General features: G+C 37.4%; 1 long non-coding RNA gene across 1 annotated transcript in view; it reads left to right on the top strand.

Moving 5' to 3' along the window:
* Nucleotides 1-23,571, top strand: part of LOC143668053 (uncharacterized) — a 41,131-nt gene extending 17,560 nt beyond the window's left edge. The window contains exons 3-4 of the long non-coding RNA XR_013168265.1: nucleotides 1,387-1,465; nucleotides 23,427-23,571. This is a non-coding gene — a long non-coding RNA (uncharacterized LOC143668053). The remainder of the gene's footprint in view (nucleotides 1-1,386; nucleotides 1,466-23,426) is intronic.
* The last annotated feature ends 2,120 nt before the right edge of the window (nucleotides 23,572-25,691 follow it).

The following is a 25,691-nucleotide window of genomic DNA, read 5'->3' as shown; positions in this document are numbered from 1 at the left end:
AGTAACTGAATAGTTTGGGGGGAGGGAGAAATAACTGGCTGGGTTAAGTTCCCCTCTGTTGTTTTCCCATGGTACCTTGTATCACCCACATAACAACACTTAGGATACTGCAGAGGTTGATGTTCATAACCATATCCCCCAGTAGATGTAGGGTTGTGCTGGTCTGAAAGGATGTATGGACCCTAGAAAAGCCATGTTTTAATCAAAATCCCATTTTGTAAAGGCAGAATAATTCCTATTCAATACTGTATGTAATTAGATCATCTCCCTGGAGATGTAACCAAATCAAGAGTGGTTGTTAAATTAGATTAGGTGACGACATGTCTCCACCTATTTGGGTGGGTCTTGATTAGTTTCTGAAGTCCTATAAAAGAGGAAACGTTTTGGAGAAAGGAGATTCAGAGAGAGCAAAGCAGAAGGACATAGCCACGAGAAGCAGAGTCCACCAGCTACCTACCTTTCGAGATGAAGGAAGAAGGAAGATGCCTCCCAGGGAGCTTCATGAAACAGGAAGCCAGGAGAAGAAGCTAGCAGATGATGTGTGTTTGCCATGTGTCCTTCCAGATGAGAGAGGAACCCTGACCGTGTTCACCTTGTGCCTTTCCAGATGAGAGAGAAACCCTGACTGTGTTCGTCATGTGCCTTCTCACTTGAGAGAAAGAGACCCTGAACTTCATCGGCCTTCTTGAACCAAGATATCTTTCCCTGGATGCCTTTGATGGGACATTTCTATAGACTTGCTTTAACTGGGACATTTTCTCAGCCTTAGAACTGTAAACTAGCAACTTACTAAATTCCCCTTTTTAAAAGCCACTCTGTTTCCAGTATATTGCATTCCGGCAGCTGGTAAACTAGAACAAGGGTCAACGAAGGTAGAGTTCTTGTCTTGCTTTTGTGAGTGATAGCTTTAGTGCATGGCACACTGTGCTTGACACTCATACACTATATAGCCATTGGATGTTCCAAGCAATGAATCGGGAAATCAAGGAAATGGAGTATACAGATAGGAGAAAAAGTTGATTTATGGTTATCAAATTTAATCTTTTTGGCACTTTTTAAAGAGGCTTGTGATACAGTAGTTAAGCACATACGCTTTGGAGCTAGACTGTCAAGATTTCAAATCTAGCTTTTGTCATCTCCTAGTCAGGTCATCATGGATAAGCCTTAATCTTATCTTTGAATGGAACAAGAGTGCCCATTTTATCAGTTAGAGATTGAGTTTGGTTGCATGTATGAAAAACCAAAATATAAGTTTAAATATGATAAAGGTTAACTTTCCCATTACATAATGAGAAGTCAGTTGGCAGTTCAGATAGGTAGTTCAAGGATATGTGGCAGCTATTCTATGCAGTCATGCACCTGGGCTCTTTCTGCTTTTTATTTCAGCCATCCTCAGAGTATGCCTTTCACATTGTGCCTGCCAAGTCTCCAACCATCATGTCTGCTTTCCAAGTAGGCAGGAAAGGTGAGTAAAAGCAAACTCCACATGCCAGTAGAATTTGCCTCCTGCAAATCTCAACCATAAACTTCCCATTTATGTCTTATTGGCCAGAACTGTATCACATGACTCTCCCTTTGAATAAGAATCTGGAAAGTGTGTCCCCCTCTCCTTATGTCAGTTTGCTGAAACTGCTGGAATGTAATATACCAGAAATGGATTGGTTTTGATGAAGGAGATTTATTAAATTACAAGTTACAATTCTAAGGCCATGGAAATGTCCATATTAAGGTGTCAACTAGAGTATACCTTCACTGAAGAAAGGCTGATCACATCCGGGGTTTTTCTGTTACATATGTGGCAACATCTGCTGGCACTTTTCTCCTAGGTTGGTTTCAAAACGACTCTCTTAGTTCCTGTGGGTCCTCTGGCTTCTGCTGGGCCATTTTCTTTCTTTGCTTCTCTAAACTGTAGGCTCACTTAAAGGACTCCAGCAAGTGGTCAAGACCCACCTTAAATGGGCAGGGTCACATCTTCATGGAAGCAACCTAATCAAAAGCTCCCACCTAGCAATAGGTCTGCCCCCACAAAACTGAATTAAAAAAACCATGGCTTTTCTGGAATACATAACAGCTTCAAACCAGCATATTGCTGCCTCACAATAAAAAAAGGATTATGTTGGTAAGGAAGAAGAGGAGAATGGATATTAGGCTGGTAATTAACAATGTCAGAGAAGGTGAAGAAAATGCTTAGAATAGTATCTGCCCTGTAGTGGGTACTCAGCAAATGTTGCTGTACTCAATTTTAGATTAGGCTTGTTATTGTAATTGAAAATGTATATAAATATATATATATAGAAATGGCGGCTATGTAGATTTGAGTATTAAGTTTACAGCATATGCTTTTTTTGTTAGCTTCATGGTATCTGCTCTAGGCCTTCATCTTCCTATATAGTAGCTATCAAACCCTTAACCCCAACTCTGAGAAAGAAAGACTATTTTTTTCATTTTCTGGGTGAGGAACCCAAATGATTAAGTAGCATATTTAAGTTCCATAGCCACCAAGTGATAGAGCTAGGTGAGATTTAAATTGGGGCACTCTGGTTTCAGAGTCTGTACTCTTAATCATCAATGAAAGTGAGAAAATGTCTTCCTTATAAAAGTGAGCTAAGATACACAAACTTATTTCAGCTAAAAATTGTCCAGTTCCTTGGATGGAATATGTTAACTATTTATTTTACAAATTAATTTATACCTGTTGTGTCTCTGTGATACCACATTCAAATGAGGAGGAATGAATAGCAGATGGTATTCTCTGTTAGAATATAAACCCGATAAGGGGAGGGACTGACATTTTTTCCTGGCTGCAGGAAGTGCTTAATTTGGGGTCTCAAATATTATGAAAGTACTTAAATAACAGTTGTTTGTGAATCCTACCATTTGACTTTCCCAGCTATCAAGCCTTTCACTATATAAATATGCTGCAATTTAAGAGCTTCTTTTACAGATGGAACTAAAATTGTTCTTGACCCAGCAAGTCAAAATGAGAATATGCTGTTTATAAAATCACTTAAAAAGCTAAATGATCACCATCCTAACAGCTTGTGATTTTCCAAGAAAAGGCACATATAATGAGATTGCATGTGTATAAATATATACACACATCAACAAATACATGCATACTCACACACTTATGTATATAGGCATATATGCACACATTATAAGCATTCATGCTTACAGAATTAAAAAAACTGATCATTTTTAGAACATCTGTTGAGAGAAAAGCATTTTACTCAGGGTCCTTCAATGAAGACACAGATGGTAGATATGATTATGAAGAAGCGCATATTATCTGTGCACGGTCAGGCAAAACAAAGCTTTGGGCCATTTCAGTATTAGGATGAAGGCAATTCAAATGCAAATGTGAGAGGGAAAAAGGAAGGTAGCAATTACTGTGGCTGGACTAGCCAGTGACCAAATAATTATCACTATTAACCCTGTCTGGAAAGGCAGGAGAAGAGGTTGGTACTTTTCTCCTTCTTTCTTCCTCTTGCAAACTTACTGTGGATTTGGGGCAGGGTGGATGGCACTTAACTGCCTCTGATTGGCTGCTTTCATATCCCATGAAAGAAGAAAGAGAGGGAATGAGCAGGTAGGTTCACAGAAGCAGTTTCATAAGCAGGAGACTGGTGATATTTCTAACCCCAGGGGAATGTTTTTTCTTTCTCCTCTGCTTTGTAGTTTGTTAGTTAATTCCAAAAATGTTGACCCTTCATTCTGTCCTTACAGAAGCCCTTCTGCCAGGGCTGATGGCTGCAGTTTTCAGTCACACACACTTAGGAATTAGTAAGGATTTCCCTGACAAGTTGCATCTTTTCCTGTGGGCTTCGATGGTTTTGTGGTTGCTCTTTTCTTCAGGCTTGGACATCTGTCGTGCAAGCAACTGAGGGTCAACGAAGGCGGCAATTCCTCTCCAGCCTCCTGAGATATACATGGGCTGGTCCACAAACTGTAATCGCTTTAGGGGCAGTCAGGGGATCATTGGCTGTGCTGGGTAGTGGGGTTGGGAGTGGGTGGGACACATAATAAAACAAACCTCCCTGAAGAATATTTCCTTATGTAACATATTATTAATAGTGTAGTTATTGTTGAAATTAGTAGAGCAACAATCTTAGCTGGACAAAATCATGACATTATAGGAAATCAATTGTCTTTTGATTTCAGTAGTGGAGAAAAGCTTTTTAATCATATCTTATCATTGCTCTGCAGTTTTTGAAATGTGTGAAATTTCCATGAAAATGTATCTTTCCCCAAGGCTACAAGACATGATGAGTAAAAAGGATAGTGACACCTATTTATTTTGTCCTTTTAATAGAAGTTTCACTTAGTATGTTCTTAAAAACTTTGTAAAAGTTATACCCTAATGTTTGGAATTTTAAAAATCTATTTCTAAAATTCACTTTCATAACATTAGGGTTTTTGTTTGATTGAGAGTATTCAAGTGTATATCCACAGTAACAGGAGAAAAAATAAAAAATAGGTGAGTTAGATATGATTGTTCTGATGATTAAAAGAAAACAACTACTTACATTTTTTTGTCTATTCCAGTTCCTAATGTCTTTCCCCTTTAGAAACAACCATACCACATTAACTGTTAATTGGCAATTTGTCATAGATTATCCTGGGTGAAAATTTCCTAGCCAGTTCTTTAATCAATGATTGATTAAAAATATTAAGAAAATGCGAACATAGAATGTTTCAAAGACTAAGGACAGTACACTGTTTATAACTAATTCCCTCATTCTCTACTCAGAAATATTTTGGAAGCCTAGTGATTTGCATTCAAACAGCCCAGTGATTACAATGCTTTCTCATTTACCTATTAAAGCAGATAATATAAAAGAACTTGTAATATGTGACACTTATGTCAACAAATATATTGAGAATAAATCTTGTTGCCGAAACTGTACTACTAGGCAGTAGAGTTAGCAGAATGAAATAGAGAGATCTCTGCCTTTGGGGAGCTCAAAATCTAGTGTGATAGATATGAAATAAAAAACCAATCACCACAAAATAGTTAATGCTCTTATTTATATGACAAAATATTTTATAAGTCTGTCATGGTTAGGGACATGTATCAATTTGGCCAAGTTGTGGTAGCTGTTTATCTGATTGGGCAAGTACTGGCCTGTCTGTTGCAATGAGGACATTTCATAGGATTAGGTCATGAGCACGTCAGCTGCATCCACAGCTGATTCCATTTGCAATCAGCCAAAGGGGAGTGTCTTCTACAATTAGTGATGCTAAATCTAATCACAGGAAGCCTTTTAAGGGGGACTCAGAGGAGACAGGCCCCATTCCTCCTTCGGCTGGTGAGCCTCTCCTGGAGAGTTCATCCAGACCCTCCATGGGAGTCGTCGGCTTCACAGCCTGCCCTGTGGATTTGGACTCTGCATTCCTGCGGTCACATGAGACACTTCTATAAATTTTATATTTGCAAGTGTTCACTGTTGATTCTGTTTATCTAGAGAACCCTAACTAATACAAAGTCCCTGTTGAAAACGCTTAAGGATTTACTCAGGAGGTGACATTGACATTGGGTTTTAGAGGATGAGTAAGAGGTTTTGGTAGGAATGGAGTAAGCAAAGAGAACACTGGGCAGCAGAACAAGTTGGTCAGGATCCCAGAATTGTGAAATGGCTTGCTTGTGTCTGTACTTGCTGTGTCTGATTGGCCTGGAGGGTGTGGTGTGTCGACCTGGTGTTTGTCCCTGTGGGATATAACTTACGTTGTGTCATGGTGGGGAGGCAAGAGGCTGGACAGATAGCTTGAGACCCTAGCTTTGGGATCCCTGTTCCCTCTTCTCTGTCATCAGGGGCACCATAGGGATTAAGGTGAGAAGCTCCAGAACAATGAAGAAAACATTGGACTTTCTGAAGCTTTCTGAGATACAACTGATCTATAAAGTATAGCAATATGTACCTCTCAGGACAGATAGGAAAATTAATTTAACAAAAACATTAAATGGCACATGTTTAAGGGGAAAAGGTACTTTCCTTTCCCTCTTAAAAGAGTATCCTTTAGGAATTGTTTTTGTAAACAAATGAACCCCCAATTTATTTTTTTTCTACATATAGATTTATGGCCTGAATTATCCATAAATCACATTAACCCTCCAAATTTTTTCGTTTGTAGAAACATGAATAGAAAATCTGGAAATTAGAAGATTTGGATCTTTAAGTTGAATTGGATTGATCACTCTGATGCAGACCGGATTCTAACACATATTTTTGGCAAAATTTCTTCTTCTTAGCTTTTTTCTATGAAATAGAAATAATAACACCTCTCCAATCACCTATGGGAAGCTTTGGAGAATAAATTAAATAATGTATGTAAAAGTGATTTAAAAAGAGCTATACAAAAGTTATAACAATACCTTATGAAATCCTTAATCAGATAAATGTGGGTTAAGTTAGTCTGACAAGGTAGGTCCTTATACCTTAGCATATTTCAGTAATCTTCAACTGGGATAGAAATTTCTGAATAAAAATGCAAGTGTCTAAAAATTTTGACTCTTCCTTGAACATGAGAAATACTCAATTTCATACAATGTCCATTAACTGAAAAACCTAAGTGAGAAACTTTTTGCATTTGTTTGTATAGCCATGTTATCTGGGTGAACCAGAACAAGGCTTTTCACATTTATGTTAAATCACAGAACTCTTCGTGTGTTTGTCTAGATTCATCGGTCTATAGAAGTTAGTACATTTTATAATAGCTATTTTCAAAATAGTCCTACATTCTTATTTAGAGAGATATGCTAATTTTGTATCACTATACACAACAGCTAATTCTTGATTTGAAATTATAGCATAAGAATGACGATTGTTAAAATCTGCAGTTACTTAGAACCTTCTGATATTGTACATTGACATAGGTTTTCACTTGCTTTTGTGAGTAGCTGCTATATTCTTTCTATTTGTGATTTTAGTGATGATTACTTTGTCTTTATTGCTGCTTGTTTTGGTTTGCTAAAGCTTCCAGAATGCAATATACCAGAAATGGTATGGCTTTTATAAAGGGAATTTATTATGTTACAAGTTTATAGTTCTAAGGCTATGAAAATAACCAAACTAAGGGATCCAGAAAGAGATATCATGACTCAATAAAGGCTGATGTCCATCACATGAGAAGGTATGTGGCTGGCATCTGCTGGTTCTTGTTCCTGGTTCTGTTGCTTTCAGCATCTGATGCCAGTGGTTTCCTCTCTAAGCATCTGTGAGCCTTCACTAGTTCCTCCGGGACACAACTATGGGTTCTGGTTTGCTTAGCATCTCTTGAGAAGGCACATAGTGACCTTTTCTGAGTTCCAAATGTTCCTATCTAAGCACTTGTTCTATGTTGGCACTCCAAGCATCTCCAAATATCCATGTCTCTATCAGCCCTAAAGCAACAGTTCTCTAAGCATCTGCATCTGAGGTTTCTCTAAAATGTTTCCCCTTTTAAAGGACTCTAGTAAACTAATCAAAACTCACCTTGAATGGATGGAGTCACAGCTCCACCTAATCTAAAGGCCATACCCATAATTGGGTGTATCCCATCACCATAGAAACAATCCAATCAAAGTTTCCCACTCTAAACAATAGGTATGGCCCCACAAGATTGGATCAGGATTAAAGCATGGCTTTTCTGGGGTACATAATAGTTTCAAACTGGCATACAGATCTACAGAGACAGACATCTGTTAGCCTCATGCAACTGCTTGTATTGCTATAAATTAGGCTATAGTGAATCTTGCCTTGTGTGCATTTTATTGTTTCTTTTTGTGCCTTTTGAGTATTTTTTCTTGCTGAATTGTACTTCCTTTTCTAAAGATTAAAAAATACAAACTGTGATTATTATGTAGAGTGATCTGTTTATAGATGTTGTAATCACCTATGCTTACATTTGACAGTATTATGGATGTCGTATGTAGTCAATTCCCTTTTTACATTTTTTTTTCACATGGGCAGGCATTGGGAATTGAACCCATGTCTCCAGCATGGCAGGCAAGAAATCTGCCAGTGAGCCACCATGTCCCATCCTTTATTTTTTCCCCCTGCTTACTTTTTAATGTGATATGTAAAGTATTTTCATTGTGACGTTTGGGTGTTGCAGAAAAGAGATTGCCATTATTGCCTTTAGTACCTCTTAGAATTTGCTTGAAACTTTTATAATGTCAAACAGTTAAATGGTATCATAAGGTTATGTATTACTTTAATTTCATTGCTTTAATGGAATGGTTTTAATATTTTCTCCAGAGGAAAACAAAGCATTTTCAGCTAAATGATAGCATTAGTATCAACTATCATGATCCTTTTTTGCAAAGGGAATTTGTTGACAAACAGTCGGCACCTAATTTAGCATTATTTTGTTGTAACATAAAAGAGAAACTATGAGAAAACACCTCATTAATTCATATGCAATCCATTTGTTTCATTATGTATCTCTGCAACCTCTTATAAATTGACCTTTGTGGTAGCTATAAAATATTAGTGTAAAACTAGATCATAATGAGAATGTTTACCTAAGGCAACACATTATTTTGGGATTATGAATTTTCATATAAATATTGAAAAAGGTACAATAAGAAAAATCTCCTCATTATGTTGATGATCTTAAAATGGTAATATAAATCATTATTAATCATTGATAGATGCTTATTAAATGGCAGCTCTAGCCTATATATTTTTTTGTCATTTTATTTTATTTTATATTAGCCTATATTTTGCTACTTTATTTCCTCAAATGAAAAAAATTTTCACTTCAAAGGATTCTATTCCATCTGCATATGATGGTGGTAAAATTTCTAATAAGGACATTTAAATTTTTATAAAAGGAAATTGATTCCTAAAATATACATTCAACAATGTTGGATACTTAATTTCCCAATACCTTGCCAATGAATGAATGAGTGAATGAATGCAAATTTACTGTGTATCTATAATAGGCCAGCCCCTGTTCTAAGCATGGGGGATGTGGTATTGAACCAAAAAAAGTTGCTTCTTTTATGGGACATGTTCAATAGCCTAGAATGGTCTACTGTCTAACACTTGCCAGAACCACAGTTGTTAGTTTTATTCCAATAATAATTAGCTGTTTGCCTAAGGGCCAATTCTGAGCACATTTTATGGTTGCTTTCAGATTCCTGTATTTTGAGAGAGACGAAAGTTGCATGTGGAACTAGATCAGGGCCATCTGGTCAAGCTGGGGAGACTCCATTTATCCCCAGAGAATGAGGATTACTAATCAAAGCTCAGTGGTTCTCAAACTTTAGCATATATATGAAACACTTTTTGAATACAGACTTCTGGCCCATGTGGAGAGATTCAGATTCTTTAGATTTAGAGAGATGCTTGTGCATTTTTAACAAGCAACCTAACTGGTTCTGATGATGGGGACTCTTCAACCATATTTTGAGAAACACTTATATTTAGGTTTTACATATGTGCTTTCTACTAATACTGTAAACAATTTATTATTAATTACTACCAGTATTATAAACTTAAAAGCAATCAGATATTCACTGATGTAGATGAGATAGATAAAATGTAAGAAGGTCATTTCAGCATGAAATATAGGAAATACTTTGCATTCCTTGGATAATTGGAGTACTTTTTTGTAGTGGATAATGTCAAATATGCAACTTACCATGCTTCCCTTTCTATTTTGGCTTCCAGGCAGCTTTGAATCAAATTTAAAGTTTGTCATAAATTTGATCATCATAGGTATTCTACTCCCTCTACATCCTTTCTCCCACCCAAATCTATACTGTCTCTTCCAACTTATATTTCTCTGTGGCTTTGATGATGACTTTGTATTCATATTTAGCAATTGCACTATAGAGTTTTGCTACAAGCATCCCCTAATCATTTGAGGGGTGAGATAGGTTATGAGCAAAATACATTATACTTTAGACATTTATTAATATGAACAAGTCTTTCTTCCAATTTATTCCGATTTAGGTATCACTCGTTAAAGAGAAAAGTCAGCTTCCTCATTTTGTAGCAATCATGTTTCTGAAATTTGTGTTCATTGAGGAAATACTGAGAGTGTAGTTAATAAATATTGGCATTGTAATAGTCAACCCTGCGCATACTTGATAGTGCAAACATCACAGTGTGTTGTGAGAAAAGCAGCTTGCTGAACTGGAGAGGCCTGGGTCAAGCATTGGTGGCCTTGGGTTTCAGTCCTAGCTCCATTTATAACCATCTATATAATGCTGAAAAAAGTCACAACCTCTTTGAACTTCTGTTCCTCATCCGCCCAATGAAATCAAATGTATTGGTGTAAATAATCTCTAGGGTCTTTTCAGGTTTCAAAATAATAATAAAACAACAAATTTATGTTAATACGAATAGTTAGGGCATGTATATATTTGTAGATTAATAATTTCTTCAGGGCTTGTATGATAGTAACTCTTGGTAAATCTTTCAAAAACAGGTATATGAATAAATCTAAATGGATATTTTCATTTAATTGAAAAATCTATCTTCAAGAATTGACTCTTAAGAAATTGGCCTGACTTAGTTCCTTAATATGGTTCTTGCACATGAAACTGAAAGCACAGATAAAGTGTTGCTAATACCTCCAGCCCTGGCCGATTTCATAGTGGCTATTCAAAAGAGGTTATGGGTGTCTGTATATATATATATATATATATATATATATATATATATATATATATCCTTTATAAAGAAAATTAAATTAAGAAAAATGTAAAGTTTTCATCTGCAAATTTGTCTCAGCACCTGTCTCCCTAAGTCCCAAACTCCTCTTCTACTCTTAAACACACTTAATTCTGTTCACTCACTTGATTCTTCAGAATAGATCTGAAATGGAGATTGCAGACTATTGTCATGGTGATTTTCTAGTGCCAGCTTCTGAGAAACTAAAGTCAGGCTAGAGAATATTTATCTCATGTAATTACTCATTTTTAAAAGGTTTATAGAAGCGTTTTTTTTGATGACTAAAAATGCGCTTTTACTGTGCAGTTGATAGGTTTGATGAGGCTCAAAGTGTTGTGAAATTCAAGGTCTGTTGATAAGTGTTTGCTGAATGTAAGGAGCAATCCTGTTGCCAGAAAGGGAGAGACAAAGCATTTTCAGCACTAACATGGCTGGAGGAGCCTTTTGTTTGTTTCCTATATGATAAACCTTCAGTGAGAGCTCAGTGCTGTCAGAATATGCCCAGAGGCAGCAGAACCTCTAGACATCTGGTTAGTAAAACAGTCTGTAGTCAAGAGACACAAACCGGAATCAGAACTAATAATTAGAGTCTTTGTTGTTGTTGTTTCATTGCACTAAGGAATTATCATTAAGAGGAATGGCCATCAAAATATTTTATGAGCATGTGTATATTTTTTGTTGAGTCTTACTATTCTTAAGAAATGTGTACCTCAAATGCAACCACCTTAAAGGTATATAAATAATTTTGGATACAATTTTTGTTCTAATTTTCTTTCCATTTGACTTGTCATATAAAGTATCCATCAATGATTAGATAGTGTTATTTCTTTTTTTATTAGAAAAAATTATTTAAAAATGAAATGAATTAACGATTTGTTAAATACTCAGAGCATTTGTTTAATATGCAATAAACGAGCATCTACTATATGCCAGACCCTGCGGTAGGCACTCAAGGTGTCAGATGCAGTCCCTGCACTAAAGTTGGTCATGGTCTGGGGGAAGAGTGAAGTTTATGTCCTTATTAAACATTGTTTTGTTGTCTATTTACCTCTACTAAGTGGGTTATAAACCTGGGTTACTAGTAGCAAATTCTGAGCACTCAGAATTCTGAGTCAGCACTTAGGGATGCTGTCTCCTAAGAAATGTCGGTGAGGACTCTTTGTTCCCTTTCTTTGAAGATAACTCACTAGGTGTTCTAGTTTACTAGCTGCCAGAATGCAATATACCAGAAACAGAATGGCTTTTAAAAAAGGGAGTTTAGTAAGTTGCTAGTTTACAGTTCTAAGGCCAAGAAAATATCCCAATTAAAACAAGTCTATAGAATTGTCCAACCTAAGGCATCCGGGGAAAGATAACTTGGTTCAAGAAGGCTGATGACGTTCAGCATCTCTCTCTCTCAGCTGGAAGGGCACATGACGAGCATGGTGACATCTGCTGGCTTTCTCTCCAGGCCTCTTGTTTCATGAAGCTCCCCGGAAGGCGTTTTCCTTCTTCATCTGCAAAAGTCGCTGGCTGGTAAACTCTCTGCTTTGTGGATCTGCAGCGTTCTGTTGTCCTTCTCTGCTCTCTCCAAATCTCCAGCTTTCTTCAAAATGTTTCCTCTTTTATAGGATTCCAGTAAACTAATCAAGATCCACCTGAATTGGTGAAGTCATGCCTCCATCTAATCAAAGTTTAATGCCCACATTTGATTGAGTCTCATCTCCATGGAGATAATCTAATTAACGTTTCCAAAATACAGCCCTGAATGGGTTTAGAAGAAATGGCTGTCTTTGCAAAGCAGGATTAGGATTAAAACATGGCTTTTCTAGGGTACATGCATCCTTTCAAACTGGCACACTAGGTTTGACTTCCATCAGAATGGCTGGCTTGTCCTTTTCTTTATCCTGGCCCATACAGAAATGTAGTGCTACTGCTTTTGCACATGTATATATATTTTTTCTTGTGAAAAATAACATATATACACAAAAAAATACATTTCAAAACATACCACTACGATTAGTTATAGAACAGATTTCTGAGTTTGGTATGGGTTACAGTTCCACAAGTTTAGGTTTTTTCACTCTGGCTGGATACTGGAAAGTAAGAGATGTATCAGTATAATGATTCAAGATTCATACTCATTTGTTAAAACCTGTCTTCTCTTTTATAACTCCACCTTTTCCTTTGATCTTTTTTCTAATTATTTTTATTGATATATATTATATATTCACATATCATGTAATCATCCAAAGCAAGTTATTTTTTAAAGACTGTCAGGGGTTGATTTTTAGTAAACTAGTTAGAGCAGTCATAACTTTTCATTCTAAAAATATTTTGAGACTCATGTATTCCCCATTGTGCTATGTACAGAATGTTATAACACATGGTTATAACACACATAGTCAGCCTGACTAATTTGTAAAAAAAAATACAAAGAATATCTGTAACAAAGGCAGTGTAGGAAATATTAAAGAAATGATTCATACCATGAATGTTGAATGTACAGGATGAACATATTCCTGTGTATAGAAAAAAATCAGGGAGGGCCTTATTGAGAAAGGTAAGCTTCAGCTGGGTGTGACTTTATGGCTGGTATGGAAGAGGTGGAATGTTTCACACAAACAAATAGTGTGTGCAATATTAGAGTGGTGTGAAAGTGGAAATCTAAGGAATAGATCAGATAGGCTTTTAGAATAGGGTTTGGGGATGACAGGGGGATTTTGGAACTAAGACTGGAAACATAGAATGGTGCCAGGACATGATATATCCTTTAAAAGCTGTCTAAAGAAGTTTGAGTTCATTCTGGTCTAAAGGTGATGCAGAAAAATCAACCACGGGGAAATTTATGTTCAAGGAAAATCCAATTGCAGCATAGAGAAGGACTAGAGCGGTGGTTTTCAAACTGTGATCCACAGCCCCCTGGAAATCCCCACCACTTTTTCAGGGATCTGTGAGGTCAAACTATTTTCATAAGAACACCAAGATTATTTTTACTGTTTTGACATTTGTGTTGTTGATACAATTCAATGGTGGTTAAAACTGTTGGCACCTTTTCATGACTCATTGTAGTGATATCAAACTGTGTTAGTAGTCATGAGATGCTTTATCACAATATGCAAAAAAAAAAGGCCAGTTTCACTTAGGAATATCCTTGATGAAGTGATAAAAATGATTAATTAAATGTCAGCCCTTGAGTACACACCATTTTCATGTTCTTTGTGACAAAATGGGAAATATGAATAAAGCACTTTGCCATATACTGAAATATGATGATTTTCTTAAAGAAATACACTTGTTTTGAAGTGAGCTGACCTCACTGCTTTATTTTCTTAATGAAATATCATTTTTATTTGACAGACAGGCAAATTACAATCATTCAGATTTAGGTATTTGGCAGATGCGGTTTCAAAAACAGTGAACCTGTCACTTCAAGGAAAACAACTGTAATGTCTATTGCCCATGATAAAATTTGTGCTCTCAGGTAAAAATTAGAATTTTGGAAAGCTTTTAACTGTCTGTGAGTTGACAATTCCCAATACTTAGAGACAGTTTTTATGAGATCAGTCCTGAGATTAACAAATGTGATTTGGGTGGGCCACGGTGGCTCAGCAGGTAAGAGTGCTTGCTTGCCTGCCATGCCTGAGGACCCGGGTTTGATTCCCGGTGCCTGCCCATGTAAAAAAAAAAAAAAAAAAACAACAAATGTGATTTTTTTTTTTTGCATGGACAGGCTCCAGGAATTGAACCCAAGTCTCTGGCATGGCAGGCAAGGATTATGCCACTATTGGCAATGCCACATTGTTCACCCAACAAATGTGATTTTATGGAATGAAATTTGTCAACATTTGGAAGATCTGTATAAGTCAGTGAAACAATACTTTCCAAATGACCAATGTATGTGGTTAAAAAAATCATGTATAGCTGAAAAATCTATTCAAAGTTCAAGATAGTCCAATGAACTTGAATCATTTATGTGGTTTCAGATTTCATACTGCAGCCAACCTTTAGGAAACTATCACTTATGGAGTTTTGGTTGCAACATTAAGAAAGAAAATCAGTTGTTTGAAATGGTTATTAAAATACTCCTCCCTTTTTCAATCATGAATCTGTGTGAGGCTAGATTTTCTTCATATTCTTCAACCAAAACAACACATTGCAACAGGTTGAATGCAGAATCAGAAATAAGGGTACAACTCACTTTACTAGGGTATTCACTACAGGGATTTGCAAAAAGGTAAAACAATAACACTCTTCTCACTACCTTTTTTTATTGAACAAATAGTCATTTTTCATAAAAATTTGTAATTTGTGTAAATGTGAGTTAGGCTTATTGTTATTATTTTAATGAATAATATCTGTTCAACTTTAAAAATTTCTCAGATTTAATTTCTAACACAGTAAATATCAATAGCTATAACCCCACAGAGTTTGTATTGGTGTTATCATTGGGTTCCTCATGTCTTTTGGGGCACTCTGCCTTGATGCATAAATATTTATGATTGTTATGGCTTCTTGATGAATTTTTCCTTTTATTAATATATATTGTCTGATTTGTCTCTTTTAATTGTTTTACATTTTAAATCTGATTTGCTGGATATTAGTATAGCTACCCCTGCTCTTTTCTGTTGTTTGCATGAGATATCTTTTTCTTGTCTTTCATTTTCAATATGTTTTGTCCTTGAGTCTAAAGTGAGTCTGTTATAGACCACATATAGAAGTGTTCTGTTTTTTCAATCCATTCTGCCAGCCCATGTCTTTTGATTGGGGAATTGAATCCATTAACATTTAAATTACTGTAAAAGTAGTACTTTTATATATTGTATTTTATGTCATACTTTGTGTGGTACTTAGATTCAGTTGTCAACTTGGCCAGGTGAACATACCTAATTTTGTTGCTGGGACATGAGCCAATGGTACGTGATCCTCATCTGTTGCTGATTTATATCTGCAGTTGGCTAGGAGGCATGCCTGCTGCAATGAATGATGTTTGACCTAATTGTCTGGTGCTTAAATAAGAGAACACAACATAGCACAGCCCAAGCAGCTGGGCATCCCTCATCTCAGCACTTGCAGCTCAGCCCAGGCCTTTGGAGATGCACAAAGAAATCACCCAGGGGAAAGTTGTTGGAACCCAGGGGCCTGGAGAGGAGGCCAGCAGAGACCATCCTGTGCCTTCCCACGTAAGAAAGAACCTCAGTGGAAAGTTAGCTGCCTTTCCTCTGAAGAACTAACAAAATAAATCCCTTTTTATTAAAAGCCAGTCTGTCTCTGGTGTGTTGCATTACAGCAGTTAGCAAACTAGAACACTTTATTTTTTCCCCTCTTTTTACCCTTACTGATAATCTTCATTTCTACACTCTTCTCCAAACTGCTCTCTCCTGTCTTCTCCTATTTACCTATAGCATTCCCTTTATTATTTCTTGTAGAATCAGATTCTTAGTCACAAACTCTCTCAGCAACTGTTTGTCTGAAAATATTTTAAACTTCCCTTTTTTTTTCTTTTTTTAACTTTTCTTCGTTTTTGAAGGACTGTTTTGCTGGGTATAGAATTCTTGGTTGGCAGTTTTTCTCTTTCAATATCTTGCATTTATCAAACTTCTGCCTTCTCGCCTCCATGGTTTCTGCTGAGAAATTGGCAACTAGTCTTATTGAGCTTTACTTGTTTATGATGAATTGCTTTTCTCTTGCTTTCAGAATTTTCTCTTTGTCTTGGGGTAATCTTTGTAGATCTCTCCTGTTTGGGGTACTCTGCACTTCTTGGATCTGCAATTTTATGACTTTTGTAAGAGATGGGAAATTTTCAGTGATTATTTCCTTCATCATTCTTTCTGCCCCCTTTCCCTTCTCTTATCCTTCTGGGACACAATGACATGTATATTTGTGTGTTTCATGTTGTCATTTAATTCCCTAAGACCCTGCTCATGTTTTTCTATTCTTTACCCTATCTATTCTTTTGTGTGGAGTATTTCATATATCCTGTCCATTAGTCCAATAATCCTTTCTTCTGTTTCTTCAAATCTACTGCTGTAAATCTCCATTGTGTTTTTCGTTTCTTCTGTTGTGTCTTTCATTCCCATAAAATCTGCCATTTGTTTTTTCAAGCTTTTGAATTCTTCATTTTGGTTGCCCAATGTCTTCCTTATGTCCTTCATCTCTTTTACCATATCTTCCCTCAACTAGTTGATATGATTTAGCATGTTTGTTTGAACTCCTGTGTCTTGTTTAAGTCTTTGTTCCTTTGGGCCATAATTTTCATTTTTTCTAGTATGACTCATAATTATTTGTTGGTGTCTTGGCATCTGATTTCCTTGATTAGTTTAATCTGGAGGTCATTTTCATGCTTTTACTTACAGTTTTCTTGTTGCTTGCTCTTTCTTCTCTGTTTCTTTTTTTGTCATTCAGTTCACCTATTCTACATCTTTTGCATAGCTTCTATTTAACTGTTCAGACATTTTCAGGTCTAGTTTTTCTGGTTCTTGCCCTGACTAAATAGAAGTTTTCCTTTCTTTCTTTCCTTTTTTTTTTAAAGGATGGTCTCCCCAGATATCATCAACCCAGTCAGATTTTTCTAGAGAAGACAGGCCCAGGTCTTAGAAGGAGGGTGTAATCTGTAACAAGTTTCTCTGAGGATGAGACTCAGCAGGTTGTTAGAGATTCCTGTGAAGTCTCTAGACTCTGCTTTTCCTATCCTTCCTAGAATTTGATTCTTGTCAGACTGCAGCTCCCCACCAGTGTAAGGCAGTGTGATGCCTTTAATTCTAAACTCACCTGTAGCTGCCAGGGACATGGTTGAGACAGAGGCTGATGTAGAGTGGGGGGTTCAGGCTTAGACCCTGGGGTCTGAATTCTCTGATGGAGGACTGCCACTTGAGCTGAGTCCTACCCACTCCTTTTCCTGGGGAAGATAAGCCCTTTAGGAAATTATCTTCTTCATTTGACTTGTTACTTTGCTTCTCAGACCTAGTTAACCCAGTAAAGTAACATCTTAACTCTGCCCTTACTTGGATCAGGGTTGACAATTGAAAATACCAGAGGCTTCCTCTAATGAGCTACTTAGAATAGTTTTTAAAAAGGGGGAGTAGGGGAAGAAATCCTTTTTTCATAGCCAGTCCCCAGCCCCCAGGGTTCACCTGTGAAAAGCGAGAGTTGGTACCTGGCTCTGTGTCTCTTGGGGCACAGCCCTTTTCTCAGTATTCGGAGCTGGGCTGACTTCAAAAGGATTTTGTTGTTGTTGTTGTTATTCTTCATCATCTCCTGCTGGGATTCTCCTCCTTGTTCTGGGTTTATCTGTGCTTGCTCTAGGCTTATCTGTGCTGCAATAGTATTCTGCAGCCCAAATTTATTAATTCAAACTGCAGTTGGAGCTGTGCTGGGTTGTCTATCCTTGCTTCCAGCAAAGACGGCTTCTTTTTTTATGGGGAAGTGTTTCCCACTGAGCCTGCCATGCCAGTGGGGGAGGGGCACCAGTCTCCAGATTTTCGGAGCTTTATTTACAGTTTTGTGGTGTGATCTTGGCCCTTCTCCCTGTTCCAGACTGGTGTACAGTGTGCGTCCAGTCACAGATGTCCCCCCCAAACCTCCGTTTATTACTATACTGTTTTTTCTTATATCCACAACTCTTTTCTTTCACAAGTCACTTATTATCTTCTAATGATCAAATCTAACAATTTTTGTCTTCATCTTCCTACCACATGATTTTTCTTTGACTTAAGATTTTGTCGACCTATACTATATCTCACAACCCCATCTCATTTTTGTAACTCTGTCTCTTTAGTTTTCTTGTTTCTCCTCACACATATTTGGACAGTTTCTATAATTTCTTTCACTAGTTCTTGTTTTTCTTATACAATGAAAAAATACGGGTGCTATCCAAGTTTCTCTGCTTAGGTGTTCTTGGTAAAAACCCAACTTAGACCAACTTAAGCAATAAGGAAAATTTAGGGGTGGTCCTGAATCATGGGCTCGAATGTTGCCACCACATTCTCTGCTTGGCATTCCTCCATTCTGTGAGAAGATGTCTCCATGGGATGGCAAAGTCAATCACTGATTGTCCTAAGATTACATTATTCTTATAGCTAACAATTCTGGAGAAAAGAGACTGCCTCTTTTCTGATAGCTTTTTAGTGATGTCTAAGGATGATACTTATTGGTCTAGTTTGGTTTTAGGTTCATCCCTGGATCAATCCTTATGGTCAAGAGAAGCGAGGATTTGGAATTACCAGGCATGGATCACATACTAACTCCTGGAGTTGGAATTTGTGTCTGCTATCTCTGAACCACATGACCTGAGAATGGAAAATGTATGGACCCTCCAAGAAATACTGAGCATCTTCTCTTCCCATTTGTTACTTCATTTATCTGGATTATCACATCCACTGTTTTAACTTCTATCATCTATGTGCTGATAAATTGCATATCTGCATGTTTTAATACAAATGATCCTACATGCACTGGAAAGCCACTGGAAAATTTAATGGAGCTGTAGTTACTGCTCTAAATGCAATAGTTGGTTTTGTTGAGGAAACCTCAAGGCTTGGTGGCCAAAGGGAATGTCACACTCATGCACTGTTTACAAAATATCCCTGCTAATATCTGGAAAATAAGTTAATTAGCTGAGAAAGTAGGCTTTACTCAAATTCAAGTAGACTTCCAGGATTTCTTTGAGTCTTGGAAGGAAGTTCACTTTCCATAGGTGTAAAGCAGTTCTAGTCCTGCAGTCGAGGGTGCCTGGCAGGGACCAGAAGGCACATCAGGACCAAGCAGGTTGGTTTTCAGTACAAGACCCAGGTGCTGGGGACAGACTAGGAAAAATACAGAATGGTGGCAAGCAGGTGTCCAATACCGATGGGAGGGGATGAGAATTAGAGAAACATTGGCATGGAGTCTACATTCAGGGCTTATTCTTGGTAAGTATCAGTTCTGGTTGAAACGTAGCTTTGTTGTAATCCCAAAGTATTGTGAGTGCATAAAGATAGGTTTTGTGTACTTCTGTTCTCACCAGTTAGATTTTGTTTTTGTCTTTGTAAGTAATGAATTAGGTTGAATTAGATTGAATTAGATAATCCCCAAGGTATTTTCCCAATTATACTAGTCCATAACTCTATGATTATTCAAAAATATGTTAATTTAAGTGAAGATAGAGATTTTGTCTGTTTTCCCCCATTAATTCAACACTGGAAGAGTATATTGTACAAAGTAAATATTTGTTGAATTTAGAAGAGTGCTGCACTTGGGAAAGTAAAAGTGGACCCTTCTCTTCTCCCTCTTTTCTTTTTCCTCTATCTCTCTCACTCTAAATTGAAGAATAAGATTTAAAAATATTTTTGCAAGATATGACATGAGAGGGGATTGATAAGGTTTGGCTGGAAATCTGTAGATTTTTTTTTTTTTGCACCTAATGATGAAAACCTTTATTATGCATAAAGGTCTCTGGAAAATGAAGCTGTGTTGGGGGCACCTTACAGATGAGGAACGATACATACATAGTATAAAACTGAATTACAGAATTATTTTCTAGCTACTACCAGATAATCCATCTTACCAAGATTTAATTGAACGTAAAACATAATTTGCCATATTAAAAGGCTGGAAGTGAAATATGACAGAATTTAAACTAACAGATATAAATGTAGCACCTATCTGTATTAAAAAAGTCAAATATTGAAAAAATCAAATACTGAGGCAGCATTCTCGCCTCAAATACATCTCACCTGGAATCCAACCACAGAAATCTTATCCATGAATTTTTAGCAATTTTAATTCACTGTATGAAAACAAATTGTGAATGACAAATGAGTTCAGTGCAAAAAAAGGTGCCCTTTTTGGCTAAAATTGCAAAATAAACTGGTTTTCTGAAAATACATAGGAAAGCATTTCAAAACAATTTTCAAAATATCTAACTGGTATATTGATCTTCAGAAAAACTTACCTAGTGTGTAAAAAGTTATTTTGAAATATAAATTAGGCAAGATTAATTTTATAAAAGGGTTATTACATCTTCCCTTCAGGTCATTGTCACATGACTGTGAACATCTCGTGAACCAAAGTGACACAGAAACAATTTGTTGTTCTAAAAATCTGTAGAATTTCCTAACTATATAAGAAAACTGTGATAGAAAACCATCAAAGTCAGTCCCAATGCTAATTTCCAAGCAGGTTTGATTTCAATTTACTGAAATGCCTCTTGATCCTATCTTAAGAAAGAAAGGAGGCAGAGTTCTAAGACAACATTTTTTTTTAATATTTATTTTAATTGGCTTTAATTCTCAAAAATCAGATGTGTGCCAAGTACCATTCTGTGGAAGACATTTATCGTGTTATGGCATAATATGAGAAATCTCCTTAGAATAGTTTCAAGTTATTTTTCAGAGCTGAAATCATTGTACTTGTTGGTGTTGTCAAGTTGTAAGACCACATTACATCACTAGGTGGCATGAGTTGCAAATTGAAAGGCAATAGTTTTTCTAGATATGGCATATCATAGCTGATACAAACTTGTACACTGGCTTATTTTTGTGTGCACTATATTAATCTTGGAAAGTCTCACTAGGGGTAGTTTGAATTTTTGTTTGGATCTTTAATTATGAAATGCATGCAGTAAAATAGAAAGCAGGCATTAAGCACTTTTTCGTTTCAGAAGAATTAAAGAAGAATAATATTTTACTTACCTGAAGTCATTGCATATTGAGTTAAAACAGGAAGCATTAAGGGTTCAGTAAAGTTAGCATTCAAAATGCATGGTTCTGTACTTTCCCTATTCTCTTCTGGAAAGTCTCTTCTCTCATCTGCTGCTGTTCTTGCTGTCCCCAGCTGCTCTACACTCAATGCTGGGGGCATTCACCAAACTCATTTTACTTGGTAACTTCACCAAAACATGCCTATTCATGTCTTATTCTCTTGGTGTCAGATCTTTGTGATCTTTATTGATCTATATTGTGATCTTTATTGATCTATATTGGCGAACCAAGAAAAAAACCCATGCCCATGCATTGGGAAATAAAGGATTAAGGGGGAAAACTAGCTAAACTTTGTTTCATTTTATTCCTACCTCTCTTAGATGAATGTATTTATTTTTCTTTTTTGTAACATGGGCAGGCACTGGGAAACAAACCTGGGTCTCCGGCATGGCTGGTAAGAATTCTGCCACGGAGCCACCATTGTGTTGCCCATGAATGTATTTTTATAGTGGCTTAACTGGTCAAGATATGAGCAGAAAATTAAAGGCATAGTCAACAGGGTAAAAGGGAACTTTTATGAAAAGAAAGGTTAGGGGAAACCAGCAAGTGGTAGAAGTCATTCTGGGAGTACCTACATTGGGAACCTATTACCACCTTTTCCCAAGGAGTAGGGCCTCTCACCAGGAGCTATGGCCATATGGAAAAGAAGGCAGACACCAGAAACTTTCAGGCTGCTGGTGGTGTTGGTGGTGTTGGTGTTGGTGGTGGTGTGTGTGTGTGTGTGTGTGTGTGAGGGAGAGAGAGAGAGAGAGAGAGAAAGAGAGAGAGAGAGAGAGAGAGAGAGAGAGAGAGAGAGAGAGGGAGGGAGAGAGAGGAGAGAGCATAAGGGAGAGCAAGAGAGAAAGAGCAAGGAATACATTTTTCCCCCTTTCACCTGGTTTCCTGATATTGAATCCCATTGGGAGATAAGCAGAGGCCAGAGGACAAGGGATTCTGAAGATACAGTACAGAGGTGGACCTCTCAGGACACAGAACAGGGCAGAGAAATTGGAAATGAATCTGAAAGGGCAAATGAAAATATTCAGCACAGGGGACCTCTGAAAACAGTACTTCTGTCTTTTTTCTAGTGGGACCTTGTATTAGTCAGGGTTCTCTAGGGAAACAGAACCAACAGGAGATATCTGTAAATATATGAGATTTTACAAAAATGTCTCACACAACTGTGGGCATGGATGAGTCCAAATTCCATGGGGCAGGCCTCAAGCTGGCAATCTGATGGAAGGTCTTCAGTGGATTCACCAGGAGAGTCTGGTTGGCTGAAGTAGAGACAAAAGTTCTCTCTTCTGACTGCTGAAGCTATCACCTCCCCCTCAAAAGCCTTCAACTGATTAGATTAAGTGTCTCTCACTGCTGAAAAGACTCCCCTTAGTCCACCGCAAATGTAATCAGCCATAGATGCAATCAATGTACTGACAATTTATGCCCATGAAATGTCCTCGCAGCAAGTTAGGCCAGTGCTTGCTTGACCAGGCAGCTGGACACCATCACCTTACCAAATGGACTCTGGAACCTAACCATCACAGACTTCCAAAGAGAGAATTTCAACTAATCAGGCACATCACCATTCTACAAATACACTTGTTTTGAACAATTGATGAAAAAATCATCTAGATCATATCTATTTATTGGTGACTGCCTTTGTACATCAACAGATAACTGGGTGGTTTATCAAGATATTTGATCCCCAAAGGAGCTCTCTTGAAAGTGATTTCTCCCATCTTCATATCTTCCATGTTAGTAGTTCATTATATATTAAAGAATGCAATTCCCCATTCTCCCTTCTTCTGAATAAAAAATAGTCTTTGGAATGAAAATGTAAACACAAGCACAAATTATTTAACATGTAGCTTCAATAATACCAGTTTTAGTACATTAAGCCCAAATTTTTGCTAAAGAAAGAAACCTTCAGGCTGGAATTCATTATATATAATTCAATAATATATATTGATCCGGGCGATGTCTATTGTGCTAATTTAGACTTGCTGGGGTGAAGGGTTGTAGTTTAAATCCCCTTATCAGCTAGTTTTTCTTTTTCTTCCTCCAGGCAAAATAGTTTTGGCACTTTTACATTGAAGAAAAGAACTGAGGCCATGGGAGTTACTGAGAAGCAGAGAGAAACATGCCCTGGAGCTTTCTCAGGTTTGAGTTATAGAATTCCACAAGGAATTGAGCCCAAGCACAGTTCAATATTCTTCAAACAACAGACTATTCTGCGCTACTGGCTTTTAAATTAAGATAATTAAAACTCATAGCAGATTTTCTTCTCTGAGAAAAGATTGGCATGCCCCTAGAGAATCTAGTAACAAAGATTTAGAAATGCTTTACCACCTGGACTGCTTACTAGTTTACAGAGGAGAAATTTTGCAAATTCAGATTTTGGTCACTCTCTGGCTTAGACCCTTAGATTCTCCTGGTACTTAGCACCAGGTTGCTGAGCATCTGGTATAAACCGGGCCATCCTTGGTATGCCTGTTTTTTGTTTGTTTGTTTGTTTTAACTTTAAGCCCTCTCTAAGAAAACTCTTGTAAACCCATCACTTCAGCTATGAAGTATACATTAATGACTAACTGTTAAAATAGTCTCCTCACATTCAGACCCAGTTGCTTTATAAGCGAGTTTCCCAATCCTCTTCTACAGCTAATATCACTACAATCTACCTGTGTTATTTTACACACCATCTTCTTCCTTCTTAGTAATTCACTAAGTTCCATTTACTTCTTTTTTTTTTTGGCTTTTAAGAAAGGGAAATTTATTAAGTTGCAAGTTTATAGTTTTTCTAAGGCTGTGAAAATGTCCAAATTAAGGCAAGAATATAAAAAATGTCCAAATTAAGGCATCCAGGGAAAGATACTTTGGTTCATGAAGACTGATGATGTTCAGGGTTTCTCTCTCAAGTGGAAAGACACATGGTGACATCTGCTAGCTTTCTCTCTAGGCTTCTTCACTAGCTTCCCCAGGGCTCTGTTCTATTGGCTCTGTTGGTTCTGAAGCTTTTTCCAAAATGGTTCCCTCTTAAAGGACTCCAGTAAGCAAACCCACCTTCAATGGGTGGAGACACATCTCCATGGAAACCCTCTAATCAAAAGTTATCATCCACAATTGGGTGGTTCACATCTCCACAGAAACAATCAGAAAGATTCCACCCAGCAATATTGAATGAGGATCAAAGGACATGGCTTTTCTGGGACACATAATAGCTTCAAACCAGCACATTCCACCTTTTGGAGCCCCAAAAGATGTGTTCTTTCCAAATGCAAAATACATTCAGGCCATACCAATATCAGAAAGCCTTAAACCATTTCAGTAACAATACAAATGCAATACGAAGTCATAAACAGTATAAAATCTCATTAAAGTCAGTTATAGGCATGATCTGTCCTAAGGCAAAATTCTTATCTGGCTCTGGACCTATAAAACTCAGAACAGATTAACTGTTGCCAATATAAAAAAGGAAGGACAGTCACAGCATACATATTACCATTTCCATAGGGAGGAATCAGAAGGAACACGGGTCACTGGACCTATACAGCTCCTAAAACCTGCAGGGCAAACTCCATTAGATTTCAGTCTGAGAGTCATTTATCCTCAGGGCTTTAGAAAGCAGCAATCTCACCTTTTCCAAGGGCCTACACAGGCCTGCCTCTCCAAGTGAAATCTTGGGAGACATTGGAGAAATCATCATTTTCTTGACTCCACCCTCTCAAGCATTGGGGCCACACCCTGGCTCTCTGACATCTCCAGGGCACATGTTAACCCCACAAGGACAATGGGCGGCAGCCAGGCTCTCCCCAATTCCCAAGAAATGTGCTCCACCCTGTCCAAGGCCTGGGGTACAACTCTTCCCAAGCAGTGAGGTGGAAGGCCCACCCACCCCCTGCCTTCAGGGCAAACTCACCCTCTCCCAGTACTTGAGTGTGTCTGCTCTCCTGGTCTGGGGTTTCTTGACTTCTGACCTTAGCTTCCATTGTTCTGCCTCTAAAAATATTTTACCTTCACTTTGTCCCTTTTCTGAACCTTTTAGTCCAGACTGGCCTCAGCTCCATTTACACAGATCACACAAACACTCTTGCTGGTCTTATATGTAATATGCTGGGTTCTATGTAATATGCCCATCAGACAAAAGGACTTTCCACTAATCTTTCCTGGATAACTCCATCTCCAGTCCTGTTTTTTCTGAAATTGCTGACTGATTCCATGTTTGGTAAAATCCTCATGTGGGGCACTATTCTTTGGGATCCCCCTATCTGGAAGCCCAGAGTTTTTCAGACCATCTATTTCTGGTTTCTTTATATCCAAGCGTTCAGTTCTC

This window comes from Tamandua tetradactyla, chromosome 24 (genome assembly GCF_023851605.1).
Source record: "Tamandua tetradactyla isolate mTamTet1 chromosome 24, mTamTet1.pri, whole genome shotgun sequence".
Lineage (NCBI taxonomy): Eukaryota > Metazoa > Chordata > Mammalia > Pilosa > Myrmecophagidae > Tamandua > Tamandua tetradactyla.
This window is presented reverse-complemented; position numbering and strand designations above follow the sequence as displayed.